The following is a 14,212-nucleotide window of genomic DNA, read 5'->3' on the forward strand; positions in this document are numbered from 1 at the left end:
TGTATACACAGTTTTGGACTGATTTAATTATTTCAAGCAGGGGTGTGATTTTCTATCAAAATAGTTAAGTCAAAGCAACCCCTAGTTTAGATATCAGCATAATAGTGCCTCATACCAGTATAACTTATTCCCCTTCACTTAGGGAGAAAGCTATGTCAGTATAACTGCATCCAATAGCAGGGGTTGTAGCACTTTAATTATACTAGTAAAAGAAGACCATTTGTGTCTGGAGACAAGCCCTGAATAAGGATTTGAAATCTAATCTCACACCAGGACAGCCCCATCCTCCCTTTTTAACACCTGGGAAGCCATGTAAGTCAGACACAGCTTTCCAAGTATCTACGTCTAGTCACAAACAAAAAAGTTACTGAGACAAAAATCTATTTCAATAAAATGTGGTCTTGCCCCCTGAGCATCCTCTTGCAATGGACTCAGGATAATTATACAACCTTGAGAAACAGGAGGATGTGGGGACAGAGCTCTTGCCCTTCTTGTGGTGATGTTTCCCTTGGAGAGTACATCTACCATTTGCCACAGAGGGCAGACGAGGAGGGTCAAGTGTCAATATGCAGGGGTGGGGGGGGCATAGAAAGAGGCAGTCAAGAAAGAAGAGGTGGCGAGATGCCTGTGGGGTCTGCCACAAAAGGAAAAGAAAGCATTTTACAAACCTGTTCACTACAAGCCCCACATTCATAACTGTTTCCAAATGGAAGGCCATGTGGAAAGCCAAAGCAAACATTCCCAATTCTTTTTGAACCTATCAGACTATACAGGAAAATATGCGCATTTTATGGTTTGGGGGCACAACCTTATAACTATGTTTTTGCATTGTCATGTCCAAGTCCTTTTATTCCCCCTCAAAAAATTAATATTTCCTAAAGCAATACAGCTATTTATTTTGGGTGAACTTGAATTGAAGCACAATCTCCCTTTGCAAAACAACAAGGCACAGAGGAGTTGGAACATGACACCTAGGGGATTTCAGAGCACATTGCAGTGCAACCATAATCATTTTTCTGGTGCCTTTTCAACTGATTTTTGTGCCGTTGTCTTAGCAGTTCAATGTTAATTTTGTGTGCTCCTAAGTTGGCACTCAGAAAAACAGGAGTCAGGGAAGGGGGGCTGTAAAGAATAAAAATTACAGTGTCTGCCTCTTTATTAGAATTGTGTTAAACACAGTTCTGGTTTAAGTGTACTGGCAAGAAATAATTTTGAATTTCCCTGCTGTGAACCACAGCCTTTAAGGCACCAAGCTAAGGAAGACGTCAATCAACTGCCTTCCCACTGAGGTGCTAGATCAGCAACAAGCTCTTAAAGTGACAGGATACAAATGATATTTAAACTGGATTTTCATAGAGTCAGTGCATGTACATCCAGGCACCCCTGGCAAAGGCATTAAGCTAGTGCCATCTTGTAGCTTTCATAAACCTTGAAGCAGCTGTATAGGGAGTAACTATCCCAGCTCCAGTTCCTCCAGATTTCAAAACCGGTCACAATCAACCCTGAATTTTCAATACCCCAACTTCAAAAAAAATGTAACATCTATAATCTGATAATCAGCAGGAGAGAACTTTAGCAGATACACACTTAAAAGGCAAGGAAGTGGGCATGGGATAGAGAGGGCTTCAGTAAACAATAGCATCTGTTCATCATTTCATAATAAAAAAAGAATATTTTATGTATACATAACACTTTTCATCCTGAAGGAGCCAAAAAATGCTTTAAAAACCATATACATAAAGCATTCTGACATGTAGCCACCTCTGGGTTAATGGTGACAAATAGAGCTGGTTGGAGAAATTTCAACTATAAACTGTCAGAATACACAGTTCCATCAAAAACACAATGCTTTGTAAAACCCTGTGGATTTCCCCAGAAATTTTTTTCAGAATAAAATTGGTGGAAAAGGATTCTGACTATGTCAAAATGTCCTGTTTCAACATTTTTTGAACTAAGCTTATTTTTCATTTTGAAACTGCTTTTCATTTTATTTTATATAATATAATCACGATCATCTAGTCTGACCTCCTGCACATTGCAGGCCACAGAACCTCACCCACTCATTCCTGTAATAGACCCCTAACCTGGGGCTGAATTACTGAAGTCCTCAAATCATGATTTAAAGACTTCAAGTTATAGAAAATCTGCCATTTACACTAGTTTAAACCTGCAAGTGACCCTTGCCCCATACTGCAGGGGAAGGGAAAAAACCCTAGGGTCTCGGACAATCTGACCCAGGGGAAAATTCCTTCCTAACTCCAAATATGATGATCAGTTGAACCCTGAGCATGTGGGCAAGATCCACTAGCCAGACACTGGGAAAGAATTCTCTGTAGTAACTCAGAGCCCTGCCCAGTGGTGAGCTGGAGCCAGTTTGCACCGGTTCGCTAGAACCAGTTGTTAAATTTAGAAGCCCTTTTAGAACCGGTTGTCCTGCGAGGGAGAACCGGTTCTAAAAGGCCTTCTAAATTTAACCACCTGCCAAAACTGGCACCTCCTCGCCCCAGCTCACCTCACCTATGCTCCGCCTCCTCCCCTATGCTCCGCCTCCTCCCCTGAACGCTCCACGCCGCCCCGCTCTGTTTCTCCGCACCCCCCACCCCCACCCCGGCTTCCTGCGAATCAGCTGTTCATGCAGGAAGCCTGGGAGTGCTGAGAAGCAGGCAGTGGCTTCGCGCTCAGGCCCAGGGAGGCAGAGCGGAGGTGAGCTGGGGTGGGGAGGTGTGAGGAGGGCCGCCCACACCGCAGCAGGTAACCCGGGGAGGGAGGGCAGCTGCACAGGGGAACCGCTCCCCACCGCAGCTCACCTCCACCTCCCTGTGGAAGCCGAAGCTGCCGCCTGCATCTCAGCCCTCCCCAGCTTCCCAAGCAAACAGCTGATTCGCGGGAAGCTGGGGGAGGGGGCGGAGAAGCAGAGCAGGGCAGCGCTTTCAGGGGAGGAGGCGGAGGCAGAGCGGAGGTGAGCTGGGGCTGGGCGCAGGGCAGGGAGCGGCCGGTGGGTGCTCTGCACCCACCAAATTTTCCCCATGGGGGCCCCAGCCCCGGAGCACCCAGGGAGTCAGCGCCTAAGGCACCACTTTTGATGTGATCAGTGGGGGGAGCAGCCGCTCCCCCTGCTCCCCCCAGCTTCGCTACCCCGCCCCTAGGAGCCAGAGGGACCTGCCGGATGCTTCCTGGGAGCTGCCCCAGGTAAGCATCGCTGGGACTCCCCACCTCGCCCCAGCAGGTCCTTCTGGCTCTTAGGGGCGGGATGGGCACCCACTACAGTGGCCCATGAGACCCTCCCGCCCGGTTCTGGGGGCAATCAGGGGACAGGGGAGGGGTAGATGGGGCAGGGATCCCGGGGGGAGGGAGGGAGTCAAGGAACGCAGGGGGTTGGATGGGGCAGGGATCCCGGGGGGGAGGGGGGAGTCAAGGAACGCAGGGAGTTGGATGGGGCAGGAGTCCCGGGGGGCAGGGGTGGGCCACGACCCCCTCACGGGGTGAGGAGGGAACCGGTTGTTAAGATTTTGGCAGCTCATCACTGGCCCTGCCTATCTAGTGTCCCATCTCCAGCCATTAGGAATATCTGCTACTAGCAGTTTCAGATCAGCTACATGCCATTGTAGACAATCTCATCATACCATCCCCTCCATACAACTTATCAAACTCAGTCTTGAAACCAGTTAGCGTTTTTTGTCTCCCACTGCTCCCCTGGGAAGGCTATTCCAGAACTTCACTCCTCTGATGGATAGAAAGCTACATCTAACTTCAAGCCTAAACTTGTTGATGGCCAGTTTGTATCATTTGTTCTTGTGTCCACATTGGCACTTAACTTATGGCACTGATGTTTTTATAGAGAGCAATCACATCTCCCCTCAGCCTTCTTTTGATTAGGCTCAACAAGCCAAGCTCTTTGAGTCTCTTCTCATAAGGCCAGTTTTCCATTCCTTGGCTCATCCTGGTAGCCCTTCTTTGCACGTGTTCCAGTTTGAATTCATCTTTCTTAAATATGGAAAACCAGAATTGCACATACTATTGCAGATGACATCCCACCAGTGCCTTGCATAAGGGTATTAACACTTCCCTATCTCTACTGGAAATACCTCACCTGATACATCCTAGCACTGCATTAGCCTTTTTCACAGCCACATCACATTGGTGGCTCATAGACATCCCGTGAGCATCCAGTACACCCAGGTCTTTCTCCTCCTCTGTCACTTCCAATTAATACACCACAAGAACAGCCATATTGGATCAGATGAAAGGTCCATCTAGCCTAGTATCCGGTCTTCAGACAGTGGCCAATGTCAGGTGCTTCAGAGGGAATTAATAGAACAGTGATCAAACTGATCCATCCCCTCTTGACCATTCCCAACTTCTGGAAAACAGAGGCTAGGGACACCACCCCTGCCCATCCTAGCTAATAGCCATTGATGGACCTATCCTCCATGAAATTATTTTTTGAACCCTGTTATAGTCTTGGCCTTCACAACATCCTCTGACAAAGAGTTCCATGGATTGATTGTGCATTGTGTGAAAAAATACTTCCTTTTGTTTGTTTTAAACCTGCTGCCAATTAATTTCATTTGGTGATCCCTAGGTCTTGTATTATGTGAAGGAGTAACTAACACTTCCTTATTTATTTTCTCCACACCAGCCATGATTTTATAGACCTCTATCATATCCCCTCTTAGTCGTCTCTTTTCCAAGCTGAAAAGTCCCAGTCTTTTTCATCTCTCCTCATATGGAAGCTGTTCCATATCTCTAATCATTTTTGTTGCCCTTTTCTGTACCTTTTTCCAAATCCAATATATCTTTTTGGAGATGGGACAACCAGATCTGCACTCAGTATTCAAGATGTGTACACACCATGGGTTTATATAGTGGCAAAATGATATTTTCTACATAATTATCTATCCCTTTCCTAATGATTCCCAACATTCTGCTAGCTTTTTTGACTGCAGTGGGATGTTTTCAGAGAACTATCCACAATGATTCCAAGACATCCCTAGCTTATAGCAAAAATTCTTGTTGTTACTCCCTAAATGCATGACTTTCCACTATTAATTTTCATCCCATTTCTATAACTCCAGTTTACAAGATCATAAAATCATGAGATCTTTAAGGCAAATCAATTAGGGCAGACAGGACCTTGGTTTAAGGTCCCATCTGAATGTTTTTTGTGCTTACACACACACACCCCGATATCCATGGAACATGATTGATGTACCTTGGGAAGATGAAATGCTGAGTCTTTCCTGACAGGATCTGAACCTGTGGTATCTACATCACTGGTGTGAAGTTCAGCCAACTCAAGTCTCATCTGTCCCTCCCATTCTCAGCACAACTAATTGCTCAATCCTTAAGCACAGGTATTGAAACCAGGATAGGCTAAGACCCCTCTAATTGTAAAGTTTTCCATTTATCCTTTGACTTTGTCCCAAGTGGAAGCAGTTCCCAGTGTGTTCTAATTAAAAAGTGTTCTGCTCAAATTAGAGGTACACAAAAACAAGTGGGGCACCCTGTTGTGCAAGACCTCCCTCCCCACAAAAGTCACCCCTCACTTCAGGTGTCAGATATTTAAATGTGATAATCCATGTTTTAAAACTAATCAAAACAGAAGTCCTGGATTCTGCTTCCCTTGCTAGTACATTATTGACCCCTCTGTTACTGTGGCGACAAGAAATGGATTCTCTTCTCCCTAAATTTAAGTGCCAATTCCAAAAACATATTTTGCTAATGAAAATCCTTGCCAAAAAACCACCATGCAAACCAAAAATAAAACCCAACACGCCTCCCACTTATGAACTTGTGTCTGTGGGGCATGAGTGCAGGGTTCATTTAGTTGCAGCAGCAGATGATTTAGGCCACCCCAGCCTGCAAGTTGGCCAAATATCTGAGAACATAATACATTTACCATGATAACTGTGAGGGAGATGGTTAGTCTTGACACACCGCTGAAAAAGAAGCAGCTCCAACAGCAGCAAAGAGTCCCGGATCAATCCATGCCCCTTGTTCATTTGTCTGAACACCAGAAATGGACACAAGAATCAGGCCAACTATCCTGCCATATAAAGCTCCTGTGTACCTGCATGTGAGGAGAAGAAAATGAGGACACTACTTTTGCCAGACATGCTATTTTGCAGGATTATTTTCTTCTTCTCCGCTAACCCAGCATTTCATTTTGTCTGCTCTACTTTTGTAACACAGCACTGTTCCAGTAGCACCAGGATCCTTGGAGTTGGGCTTGGGGTCCAACCAGCCAGTCAGCTGGGGCAAAGTAGGGCCTGCTGGCCCCCCAGGACAGGGAGGAGGCTGGGATGGGGGACCCCTCCAGAGGGGGTGACCCCAGGCATGAGCAGTCAACAAGGATATGTGCAGAAGGCATGGAGGAATTGCAGTGCCAGGGGGGCTCTAGAGAAGGAAGACATGGCAACCACACAGAGAAAGAGCACAAGGTAAAAGCGTGGTCCACTTTGCATGGGGCAGGGAACTGGGGGGACAACAGGCAATGGTTGGGGGCAGGGAGCACTGGTGGAGGCTAGTTCAGAGCTGGGGGTGGGGAAAGGGGGTTGGAGCACAACTGGGTGACTAGTTCAGAGCTGTTGAGGGTGGGGAAAGGGGACTGGAGCAGAGATTGAGGCATCCGAAGCAGAGTTAGCAGAATGAGGGGAAGTGGGGGTGACGGGATCCCCTTGAGGTGCAGCCTGGGACAGTGGAACCGCTGTGCCCCCTTAACTCTCTCCAGCCTGGGCTGTCTCTCACAATGCCTTGCTAGTGACGAGCAGCAAGCCCCTCCAGGCACTGTGATCACTCAGCACAACAGCATGTGAAGCCCCACATCCAGGCAGATTGCATGAATGCTCCCAGAGCCACTCATGAATCACACGGAGAAAGGGACCAGCCAAATCCCCCCAGCTCCCAGGACTGTACCCCAGGAGTATACCATCTTGCACTGCTCATGCCTGCGATGCAAATTTATTAATTAGTTCACCACTTCAACAATGGAAAGTGGTTACACACCAGCCTTCATCAAACCTGAGCAGATTTGCCACACACTTCATACAAACTCACTGGTAAAGATAAACAGTTAAGCAAATTTATTGACTATAAAAGATAGATTTTAAGTGATAATAAGTGATAGGCAAAAAAAGTTGGAATTAGTTACCAAAAGAAATAAAATATAAGCATGAAGTCTAAACTCTCAACCCTATTAGACTGGGCAACATCTAGATTAAGCCGTTTTTCTCACCCCACTGGATATTGCAGTCCTTAATATACAGGTTTGTTCCTTAGACCTTGGCCAATCTCCTCTGTTGGAGTCTTGTCTTCTTCTCAGTGTCTTAGTTTCTTGTAGCATAGGTGGGGGCAGGAGAAGGGCCCAGTATGTCTCCACTCTGTCTGTTTTATACCCTCAGTCCATGTGCTTGGAAAACACAAATCCAGGCATGTCTGGGGGCATTGCTGAATTTCCAGGCAAGGTTGAGAAATTTTCCTGGTGTGGCCTCATGCAGGTGAGTCACTGCATTGTAGCTCCCTTGCTGGACAATGGTTGTTAATTAGTTAATTGATACCCTGCCTGGGTGTTAGTTACTTTCCTTCCTGTTGCCTCTGGGGAGCTAATATCTGGCTGATTACCCAATTTACAGCATGTTTTAGTGACAGCCATACCACACAATTCTCATAACTTCATATGCATTAATGCTATACGTATATGGACAGAGAAATGACTTTCAGCAGATCATAACCTTTCCCCTGATACCTTACAAGGCATGCCTTGTAAGGTAAGATCATGATTATATAAAAATGAGGAATATGGGGTTCCAGGACACTCCCCCAAGGTATAGAATGTCACAGTGGGTTGGAATAGAGCTAGAGGGGACCAAGAGGGGTGCTGGGGAAGGACAGCTCCAGGAAGCATGGGCAGAAGGGGAGCTAAACAGGACCTGGAGAGTAATTGGATCAGGACTGGGGGAGCAGAGGACTGGATTGAAGGAGGCTGGAGCAGAGTTGAGGGAGACAGGATCAGAACTGGAGCGGAGCAAGGGAGGCCCATGGAGCAAGCTGAGGATTTATAGGGGAGTAATGAAGGGGCTGGAGGGAAGCTAGACAGGAGTTGCGGGATGGGAGGACTAGGCTGAGGCTATCGGGAATTAGGCAGAAGCTGGGAGTATCTAGGGGTTGGAAGGGCTGGACTGAGGCGGGGGGGCAGATGATCGAGGCAGGGATTAGAGGATGAGGGGAATGGACTGAGGCTGTGCAGGAGCTCAAGGGGAGTGGATTCTGGAATTGGGAATGGGGCCCCAATCTATTCTTGCACTAGGGTCCTCTAGGGCCTTGTTATGCCACTAATTTAGTGCCTGTCACTGTAGCCTCTAGTATGGTATTGAATTACCTACCAAGTTTCCCTCACTTCGTATGAAGAGACTAATATATCAACTGCTTTTCAAAAAGAAGGGGCATAGTATGATGCAATATTTAATGCTCTCCAACATTCAGTGACAATGCGGTTTAGAGGAATATATTACGGCCTGATTAACGCTAAGAAATTAGGTCAGTATAACTACATCACTCGGGGGGGGTGGGGGAGAGGAAAATCCACACCCCTGAACAACGCAGTTAAACCAACCTAATCTCCAGGATATACAGTACTAGGTCAATGGGAAAATTCTCCTATTGACCTAGCTACCGCCTCTCGGGGAGGTGGAGTACTTTCACAGATGGGAGAACCCCTCCCACTGGCGTAGGTAGTGTTGTCACCAAAGCGCTACAGCTGTGTAGCTGTGCCATTGCAGCAGTTTCAGTGTAGACAACCCTAAAATGACAGGGATTGGGGCATCTCAATCAGGCCAAGCCAAACAACAACAATCTGCACTTCTATAGCTCCAGCCTGGAATCTCCAAATGGTTTTAAAAGCATTAAACATACTTCACAACAACCCTGTGAAGTAGGCACAGACAATATTATTATGTCCATTTTACACATGGATAAACTAAAGTGAAGAAAGGTTACTTGCCCTAAATCATAGTGAATCACTGATGAAGCCAGGAATAGAACCCAGGAGTCAGAATCCCAGTCCCCTGCATTCAACAAAAGGCTACACTGCAGCACAAGAATTTTCAGTACAGACAGCCTTGCCAGAATGGTGAAATTGTTGGGTTTAGTCATAGTTTTTTATTTCTTGTAAAAGAACTTTAATTTACAAAAATATGAATTCAAGCCTTGAATAAAGTCTTGGGTTGTATAACTATTCCCCTGTCAGAAGAGATATTGTATTACCGGAAGTTGGAAGGATTTAGAGAGTATCATATCTCACTATTACTCAATGTTTTTCATTTACTTGTGTAACTGATATGTTTTATTGCTGCATGGCATCCAGGTATATTGGGCCGTAGATGTCAGGTTACCAGTTCTTAGACACAGGAATTGGCTGTTAGACATATAGACGACCCAATATCTACTTAAGCAAAGACGTGCCAGGCTTTTAGCAACTACTTTCTAGTGAAAAATGATTTAGATATTGTGGTAAATTGCCAACACTACTATGATGGGTCTCACGCTTTCTCTTCTTGGGGGGGAGAGGGGGGGTTCAGGGCACCATTTCTTGCCCCTGAACTGGGGTATTAACTGCTCTACTAGTGTCCTAGAGGAGGGGAGCAGAGAGGGAGGGAACCGGGCCCGCCCTCTACTCCGGGTCCCAGCCCAGGGGCCCTAGGAATAGCAGTAAACCACTAGAACTAACAGTTCCTTCCCCTGGGCTACTTCCCTCTCCTGCCCTTCAGCTTGTGGTGCTTCCTGCCCTGCCTCTGCACAAACCAGGTGTCCCTTTACCTTGGTCTTCTTAGCCCACCGCAGCACTTCTCCAAACTCTCCTCTGATTCCCTCCAAACTACTCTCTGCTCCAACACCGATCCACTCTGCTTCAACTCCTTCCATTGTCTGACTGAAGCAGGGGGGTTTTATCATGTGACTGGCTTCAGGTGCTTTAATTAATTTATAGCAAACTTTCTTCCCTCTACAGGGAATAAGGCTCCCTTCTAACACTCTCCTGCTGCCCTCTGGCCATGCTGTATCACAATATCAACTCTCAGGGGGAAAAAGCATTGGGTAAAGAAAAGCCAGAAGATTTCATATTACGAATCTCAAACTATCTCAAACGCAGGGATTCCTTCAGTGCCTAAGTGATATTATCTTGGTTATACATTCTCCAGTCATCAGCAATTCATCCTTTATAGGTTGACTACATCAGTGTTCATACTACATCCTCCCACCATTACTGCAAGGATTCTGCACTAGTACGCAGCAACCTACTCACTGACGACATTGGTCTGAACCACAAAGGCAAGACCTAGATGCAAACTTCCCCAACATTTAGATGCATTCAGGCTGAGGGCTTAGATTCAGTCCATTATGGATACAGGGTTCAAATGCAAAGTCTGAATCCAAACTACTGTTACAGAGACGAAACCAGCTTGCTCCAAATGTCAGGGGTTTCCAAGTTTAGGGTTTTGGTTATGGCCTATCCATAGCTACATGGGGATGTTTTCTCCCTCATTTCCCTTCTGCAATTTTACCCCTCTACCCAACTAAACTCCTGCTGTGTCACCCTGTTCCAGCAAGGTGATCCAGTGAAAGCAATGATAGCATTCCTATTGACAGCCTTCATTTTCCAACCCCTATGACTGCCTCGCCAACATAGACCTTTCCTATATATAAGCTATGAATTTAGATATGCAATACTTACAGCATGGGTATAACCAAGCCACTAGCAACAGCAGAACCCGCAGTCCAGCAAGAGAGAAGGAAATAAAATGCCAGAGCTGTAATGAGAGAGGTATATCCAAACTCTTCATGAGTCCCACGTTTGAACAAGTACATGATTCCTCGCTTACCATTCTCAGCTAGGAGTGCAGCCGCTTCAAGGGAGAGAGAAAAGAAAAGCAGGGGTACAGATAGTTAAATAGATCCTTTAAAAATACCCACTAATTGTTCTTATATCTTTCAACCTTGATTATGATTAAATAAAGTTCAGTCAACAGGTTGATCCTACAGTGCTAGTTGAGGTATACTAGACTTCAGGAAAATGAGTGTCATTTGTGTTTGCAGTCTGCAGTCTGTGATATTTTTTAGATGACCTAAATGGAGAGAAACAGTAGCCATTTAGCCAAGAAAAAGGAACTTCTTGGCTTCTCCCTTTCTTAATCTCTCTGATAGACTCTCTTTTCCTCTCCTATAAACCTCAGAAGTGCTATAATTCACAAACTTCCCAACTCACACATTTTAAATGGGGGGACTCAGTTCTTCTGGTATGTCTCTGGAGAGGGAAAATAAAATCCACTTTAAAGAAAACCGTTGTTGCAGCAAAAGATATTTGGAGACCAAGTTCAAATTACACAAACACAATTTATTCTTAGCCACCATTCAGCAGACTTCTCCTTATCTTCATTAAAGGTTTGATTGGAATATTTGACTCCATTTGGTCCCATCCAAGATGTGCCTGATGGACAACTATATTCTGAAATTTCTCTCTCAAATGGGCTTATGCTTAAAAATTAAAGGGAAAAGGATTATATTAAATGGATGAGTGTAACGCAGAGCATCTGTACAAAATATATTTATTGGACACTTCTGATAGATATCTCCCAGAAGGAATGCCCTTCTGTATCTTCTCTAGTAGCCCAATCCAACTCCCTTAAAGTTGACTACTAATAAACTAGGGCCGTGTTCCACTAGATATTCTCCTGCCACTGAAAAAGCTAGTTTCCAAAATTAAGGAGTCATGGGTTTCATTCTACAATGCTGGAGAAAAAAAAATCTATTTTAAAAATCCAGTGTCCAATCTGGTTACGATCTCCTTACCAGGTGAGTATTATTGTAATACTATAAAATATCATCAGCACACCAAATTGTTCCTAATAGATATTTCTCTCTATGTAAGTCCAAATCACAGGGGCCCCGAGACCAGAGTGGAGTTTGCAGTTTGGATTGTTTTTTTGCAAAGGAGAGAAGAGTCATGTGCACCTTGTCAGTACTAGGTATTTCATTTCATACAAACTTGTAACCAATGAGAGGTGCCTGTTAGCATTACTTTCGCCACCCTTCTTCCCTGTCTCTTTGTCCTTTTAGACTGTGTGTGTGTTAGGGCAGGGATTGTGTCTTTCTTTGGGTTTGGAAAGTACCCACAACATTTTGGCTATTACCACAAACAATATGAACCCCATTTGTCCCACCAACAGCAGGAAATTGGTGGTAACTAGCCCACCTGATCCCTGCTCAGAACTCCAGAAGAAAGTGAAAACACATCAAGATTCTAGCCAACATCCAGAGCAAGAAAATTTCTTCCAGACCCCGAATTGGCAACCAAAGGAACACAGGATTCAACCCAATTTTTCATTTGCCTTCTTACATCAGTCTCACCCACACAAAAGAGATGAATTGCCAATTTTTTAAAAAGTGACACACACAATAGCCCAAGAAAAACAACCTTCTTATCCCCATCTGGGGTCAGAAATTGTATAATTGGTTCATACACTCATCAGCAACATCTCATGTCTTTTCCTCTCTCACTCCCATATTGCAAGAATGCCCTAACCCCTGGGCAATAGGATAGTGTGAGGTGGATCTCTCTCAATCTGTTCTGCTGGAGCTGATCCATTTTGTATAAAATATTTGAATAGTAATTGGGCCAAAGAGAGAGAATCATTATGGCACTAACCTAAGATGTGGAAGACCCAAAATTCAAGTCCCTGCTCCAATGGCTATTTAAATTATTTATACACAGTGGAACAGCTTTAAGAGCAGAGACTGAGCACACTCTGCCCCAGACAATCCCACAGCCCAGTGATTAGCACACTCACCTACACTGTGGGAGACCCCAGTTCAAATCCCTTCTCCACATCAGGCTGAGGGGGGAACCGACCCTGAGTTTCCATATCCTGGGTCAGTGTGGTCCTCCTGGCCATTTTGTGAATTTAGCCGTTCTTCTTAAAAATGGAGCTCTGAAAACAAAATATTTTGTTTGACTGAAACTAATTTTTGTTGACTTCTTCAATTCGACACCATGTTTCAGAATTTTCCATTTCAATTGGACCCAACTGCAGTTTATTTGATGTTTTGCTTTTTCGGGGTTGGGTAGTTTGGGGGGGGGGGGGTTCAAAAACCTCCAATGGACTGAGGAATCAGTTATTTGCCCAGCTCTAGCATAGGCCAGGCCTAGATGTGTTATGACAGGATGTGTTCTATGAAAAAAAGGCATTGGGGAAAGAATTTTTGCGGAGATACTGAAATGAGCACTGAGTGAGGGATCATAATACATTGGAATAGGCATATCCCGGATCATAGAATACGAGGGTTGGGAGGGACCTCAGGAGGTCATCTAATCCAACCCCCTGCTCAAAGCAGGACCAATCCCCAATTTTTGCCCCATATCCCTAAATGGCCCCCTCAAGGATTGAGCTCCCAACCCTGGGTTTAGCAGGCCAAAGCTCAAACCACTGAGCTATCCCTTCCCCGCTAGTACAGATGATCAGTACTAACTTCCTACAATGGCAAGGATCAATGGATCTCAGTCATACACTGCCTGCTTCTTTGTTTCTAAGAGAATCGTGAACAAGGCTTTAGTCCACTTTCATTCTTGTGATTTATTATAGCCAGAAGCCTGGCGAGACTATGTATAGCCTGGTAGAGTTCATGACAACCTATCATTTACTTCTCTTTAGGTCTATCCAGTTTCACTGGGATGGAGTCTTTATGACTGGGCCTATTTAAGCTGCATCACACTAAAAGTTGGCGTTAAGACTGACAGCTTCTAACACAGATCAGCTGGACAATTTTTGATTCAAAGACAGGCAAAAAGACATAAAATTCTTGTGATTTCAGATGCACTTTCTATGCAACTTTAGAACAAAAGCAGCTTTGTTCTGAAAAAAAATAAATTTTGCAAGTAGTTAGCCCTTAAAATATTAAAAAAAAAAGATGTCGGGGTGAAGGAAAAGGCTTTTCCCTATAAAGATCCAAAGAGCTGGGATAAGTTTGCCAAATCCTGATATTAAGAAGGTGACAAGTTTTATGTTTTTTCAAAAGAAAAGAAAATCTTTACTACAGCACACAGCATTTATTCATGTAACATAGATCAAATGATACTCTGAAACTAGTGGTATACAAAGTAATATATGTCTGCATTTTTATTTGACTTTTGTAAGGCACTCAGAGTCCATTGTCTTGAGTAGCA

The sequence above is a fragment of the Chelonia mydas genome, chromosome 2, assembly GCF_015237465.2.
Source record: "Chelonia mydas isolate rCheMyd1 chromosome 2, rCheMyd1.pri.v2, whole genome shotgun sequence".
Classification (NCBI taxonomy): domain Eukaryota; kingdom Metazoa; phylum Chordata; order Testudines; family Cheloniidae; genus Chelonia; species Chelonia mydas.